The following is a 6,000-nucleotide window of genomic DNA, read 5'->3' on the forward strand; positions in this document are numbered from 1 at the left end:
AAAAATTTAACTATGTATATCATTCCTTTGAGTATCAGAGTTGTTCAATAATCACTTGCTAAATACTTCCAATATTGATAGTGGATTACTTGTTGAACATCATCTCCATCACAAATATAATAAAAGATTTCCAGGTAGACGAAACACACCTAAAATAAAGCTTTTATGTACTTCTTTTTTTAGCATTTGGACCGTCTTTTTCTCTCCTTCTAGATATAATCACTCCTTTATGTTTTTATACTATTTTACTCTCTTTATCTCAACTAAATTTTATGGTCCGGCAAATTTTTTTTTAATTGAATATCAATATATTATGAAAAAGATATGTCATTAAGAGTTTACCTTGGAATGAAGAGATTGATCTTTTACCATAATTTGTTTTCTTACCTTTCTATTTATGTCATGATCTCCTATTTGGAGAATGTTCTCTATATTGAGTTGGACATATCAACGGAATTTGATTTTGAATTGTATATAATAAATTACTCGAAAATCCTTGGAATCTCCAAGCAAATAAAAAAAACCGCCCTATTTTTCAAATATTAATGAATATTTTTTCCTAAAACAAAATATTAAAATGGGAGATTAAGTTTTTTTTTTTTTTTCCTGGTATGGGGTTGGAGGGGTGGTAGTTAGGTGAGAGACAAACACAAATTATTTTAAAGTAAGCTTTGGTTGAATAAACCAAAATTATTAACATAAAAGTCATCAGTAAGACATAAAAACACCACTGTGTAAAAATAATGTGTTGATAAATGTCTTTTTAAGGAGATTAGTAGGCAACTCTGAACAGAATGCTATACATTTAGTTTGAGTGTTTTTTTTCACCTGCTGGCTTGGGCATGTGAAGATAGGATTTGAGGTTCCTCTATCAGGCTTAGGGTTTCTGTAATTTTGGGTAAAGAAGAATGATCCTGTAAAGGCTGAATACCATGGCGATATTCAGGTCTTAATTTTTACTTTGTATCTTAGACCTTTGGGTTATTGAAAAATGTGACTTTTGGAAGAAATAAGACATTCTGCCATGAGTGATGAAAACCTCATCATTCTCAGGTCACGTCACTTACCTGGGCAGTCAATTATACAGGCATATGTTCCAGGGTGGGTTAAAAACCATGGACACATTTGATTAAAGCTAGGCTTTAAAAAAAATCTCATTTAGTAATTAAGAAGATGAACTTAATTTCTCTCTCTGTTTCTGTCTTTCTTTTGCTTTCTTTTTTCCCAATTTTTTACCAGTAACAGTTCCTTTCCACTCCATTACTTTCTAGATGGGGAAAGGTACCAATTATGATTCTCTGCCTAAGTAGTGGATAAAAACTCTGGATGGAATAAGCTCACAGGAGACCTTCTATGTGATAGCCCTTGCAAAACTCATGCTTCACTCTTCCCAAACGTTTCAAAAGCCAATTAAATCAAGTACTGATTATTGTACACAATTGAAAATACACTTGCTGAGCAAGGTGATTTCAGGTGTATCTTTCAGGTCTAAAACCTCTCATTAATTGCTACTTCTTGTATTTGAATATAGGACTTTCAACACGACATGCAGATGCAGTGTCAGATTTGAATATTCTCACACCATTAGAATAACTGAAAATCAACCTCAGAGTGGTACAGAAAATGACAGGTCAGGAAAAACAGAAAAATCGCCAGAGACACCCGTACCCATTTCTTTGTAATTTGTCAAATAATGCTGGAGATAAACAAGCAGAACATGCAGTCAGTGGAAGGAAAATCAAGGTTTGTTTCTGTTCTGTGAAAACCAAATGTAACTAATGCTACTGGGGAAACATCATTGTATGAATAGGTCCTTGCCTCATTCTATGAGGAAGGATTGTCCAGTTAAAGAAGAAGAAATTCAAAACCAGTAATAAGCAGAGATGGGTCCCCCAGGCAATTGACACTGACATCTGGTTGTTTCACAGGGGCAATCAATATAGAAATGATTATGGCCTACAGGGTTGAACTGGGGCTCCTGCACCTGTTCTCAAAGGAGGTCACATCAATAAAAGGAGGTGATTTTGTTGTTGGAAGAAAGCTAAATATCTGGTAGCTCCACTATTGGCAGGTTGGTAACTAGAGAACTGTGAGACATCCAAAATACCGTGACGTTTTGGTTTTTTGCTTTAAATTAAATGGGTGAGTACTGAGGTAATATTTTCATTTTTTAAATTAATTTATTTATTTTTGAGAGAGAGAGAGAGAGAGAGAGAGAGAGAGAGAGAGAGCAGGGAAGGGGGAGGGGAGAGAGAGAGAACCCCAAGCAGTTTCCACACTGTCGGTGCGGAGCCCGATGTTGGGCTCAAAGTCACAAACCATGAGATCATGACCTGAGCCGAAGTAGGATGCTTAACCAACTGAGCCACCCAGGGGCCTGAGATAGTATTTTCTGTCTAACCTGTGCACACTGCCAGTGAAAAGTGAACCCACCCTGAACCTATTTTTCTGATATTAACCCTGCACTCATAAAACCCATCGTTCACTATGAACAAAAAAACAAATGTATTTGGTCTTATATTAGAACTCCATTAAAACCTGTACTCAACTTCTAAAAAACTCCACTATATCTCCTAAGGACCCCATATTATGTTCTAACTGGCCTATTTGTTAATTTCCAAGCATACCTTGTGTTTTCCAATTCTGTGTCTTTGCCTCAGTTTGTTGTTCCTTTTCCTGGAAATATACTTCATTCTGCTGCCCACATAGGACCAATTTTTACCCTTATATCAAGACACATTTTATGACACCTCCTTGAATTTCTTCTTATAAAGTAATGGTTCCCCTTTCTGAAAAATGAGTTTATTTTTAGGACTTCTGTGGTACTTACATCATACTGCTACGTGAAACACATGGTGTTGGGTTTGTATTATCACCAATAATAACAATATTAAATGTTATATTAAGTCAACCCTGCCACAGGATTTTTATCCACAAAGTTATTTCATCAGGAAAAACTATTTTATCTCTATTTTTGAAATCAGAACATTGAAACTTAAGTGATGTTAAGAAAATAGAAACTTAACAGAAGACCAGGGGGGAGGGGAAAGGGGAAAAAAAGTTACAGAGAGAGAAGGAGGCAAACCATAAGAGACTCTGAAATACTGAGAACAAACTGAGGGTTGATGGGGGGTGGGGAAAAGGGGAAAGTGGGTGATGGGCATTGAGGAGGGCACTTGTTGGGATGAAGCACTGGGTGTTGTATGGAAACCAATTTGACAATAAATTAAAAAAAAAGAAAGAAAAAAGAAAATAGCTAAGGCTAAAGCCAACAGTAAATCTAGGGATCAAATCCATGTTGGTCTTACTCCAAAGCCTAAAAATGGTGGTCCTTGCAACCAGTGGTACAGATCTTGAGGATGAACCTCCTCTCTTTTCCTTATGTGTGTATTCTCCACCAATTAGGATAGCCAGGCCAGAGGTTGTTAGCTTTTCTTGCATGTTAGAAAGAATGGGGAGTTTTGAAAATCTCTCTGTCTGAATATACCTCACCCCAATTTTAGCAGAATCTGTGGGTCAGTGGTTATGGAGAGGCATATTATGATTTTCTGGATAAGTCTTGTAAGTTGTCTGAATGGCGATCTACCGTCCTGGGCTTTCATTTGATATCTATTGAACTCAATGAATCAAAAAGGCTACAAGAAAAATTATGTTCCTAATTGGACACAGGAATACAGTACAAATAAGCACACACCTGCACACATAATTATACAGATGATGTTTGGATATAACATGCATGTTGTATGAATGTAAAGAAAGGATCATTTATCACATTTATCTGAAGAAGTTGATTTGTTTTCTTTTTCTCCCATTCTGTTAAAGAGAGGTAGGACAAGAATAAATAGCAAAGATTTTACAGAAAAGAGGAGTAATGTGATCAAAGGTCTGCTTTGAGGAGAGTAATGCATTAGGACAACAATGTAGTAAACATTTAAGTGAGAGGTATTCCAGAATCTATAGTCCATTATGATCATGGAGAAGCTATTGCATTTTTCCTGGTCACAAAAAAACAGAGGCACAGAATAATAGTTAAGAAGTAGGAAGGGAAATAAAAGGGAAACGTAAAAGGTACTAAAAACAAAATATCGATTTAAACTGAAGATATTGAATATAAGGGAGTGTTTAAATGTCTGGCACCATAATCATTGAGGAATCATGGACAAAGATGAAGAAAATAAAAGAAAGAACTACTTATGAAATCCAGAGAGGAGAATATATTTTTTTATCTGCTGAACATCCTAAGGTCCTACATTGACCTTAATATTTTCTGAATTTAATGGTTATTCCCTTCTCTAAAATTAGACTAATTTTAGTCCTAATAAGATAAACAATGTGGATAAGGTGAAAATTCTGCTACACTAAGAGAATATGTTGGTGTTCCTAAATTCATGGTGAGTTTTTTTGTTTGTTTGTTTTTGCTTTTTCATATGCCTGAGCAATTCCAAGATGGACATATATGTTTTTGTCTGCAAATGTCAGTGTGCGTCAAAGGGAGAGTTTCAGAATTTGTATACACCTTCCTATGACAAACTTAATTGGCTGTAAGAACATTCAATCATAACTGCATTGCCTCATTCAAGCAGACTGTTAGTGGAATCTCTCTGTTCTTTGGTGGCACCATTAACAAGCATCCTGATATATTTTTAAACTACATTTCTTATTGGAAAATCTCTAGAAGCATCACTTATTCCACTTGTTCCAATAATGTGAAATCATTTTTATGAGAAAGATGTATCCACTTCTTCAAAATATTATAAAGGAAAAATAAATAACAGATGCATTTTGTGTTTATTTTCCCTATAGAGAAAAAAACACAACATATGATAAATATATTTTTAAAGTTTTTAGTTTTTTTAAGTTTATTTATTTTAAGAGAGAGAGAGAGAGAGAGTTCAAGCAGGGCACAGACAGAGAGAAAATTCCAAACAGGCTCTGTATTGTCAGTGCATAGCCCAGCGCAGGGCTCAATCTCATGAACTGTGCGATTATGAGCTGAGCTAAAACCAAGAGTTGGATGCTTAATCAACTAAGCCACCCAGGCCTCCCAAAAAAGGTTTTTAGGTTTATAAAAGGGAAACTGGACCAAGGTCTCCCAGATTATACCTAAAGGAAATTGTCTGAATATCAATTTAATTTATGGTAGTAGCTCATGAGAGGTTAAGACAAGGAATATATGAAATAAGTCAGGCAAAGAAAGACAAATACCCTATGATTTCACCAATATGTGGAATTTAAGAAATAAAACAAACAAGCAAAGAGGAAAATAAGAGAGAGAGAGAGAGAGAGAGAGAGAGAGAGAGAGAGAGAGAAATCAAGAAGCAGATCCTTAATTACAGAGAACAAATTGATAATTACCAGAAAGGAGGGGGGTAGGGGGACGGGTGAAATAGGTTCCGGATTAAAGAGTGGGCTTGTGATGAGCACAGGGTGATGTATGGGAGTATTAAATCACTACATTGTGTACCTTAAACAAATATAACACTGTATGTTAACTAACTGGAATTAAAATAAAAAAAAACTTAAAAAAAAGACCAGGGATATATGAGTTGGAAATCATTTATAGAGACAAGAAGTACAAGCTACAGAAATCAATTAAAAGAGAAAGGTTATAGACGGGTGAGAGAAGAGAGTTAAGGGCGACTCATAATAAAACTGTTTATGTGATTCAAAGAGTAGAAAAGTCAGGTAAAGAGGAAATTGTGCAAATCAGTATAATGGAGTATCACCGAATCAAATGAAGGTTCTTTAAAAATGTTCTTGCATTGCTGATCAATAGTATAATATAAAGTATTTAAATTAAAGAAAACATTTTTAAAAAAGAGCCATTAGAGTTTTTTAATCCGTAAATTTTGAGAAACCAATAGCAAACCAACAGTTACAGTACATAATTCCTATTGTTAAGTCTTGGTAATAGATAGAAACCAATACTAGACAGCATGGTAGAAATGTATTATGTTAAATAACAAAAATATTATTGATATCCATAATATTTCAAAAGAT

Source organism: Felis catus, chromosome B1 (genome assembly GCF_018350175.1).
Source record: "Felis catus isolate Fca126 chromosome B1, F.catus_Fca126_mat1.0, whole genome shotgun sequence".
Lineage (NCBI taxonomy): Eukaryota > Metazoa > Chordata > Mammalia > Carnivora > Felidae > Felis > Felis catus.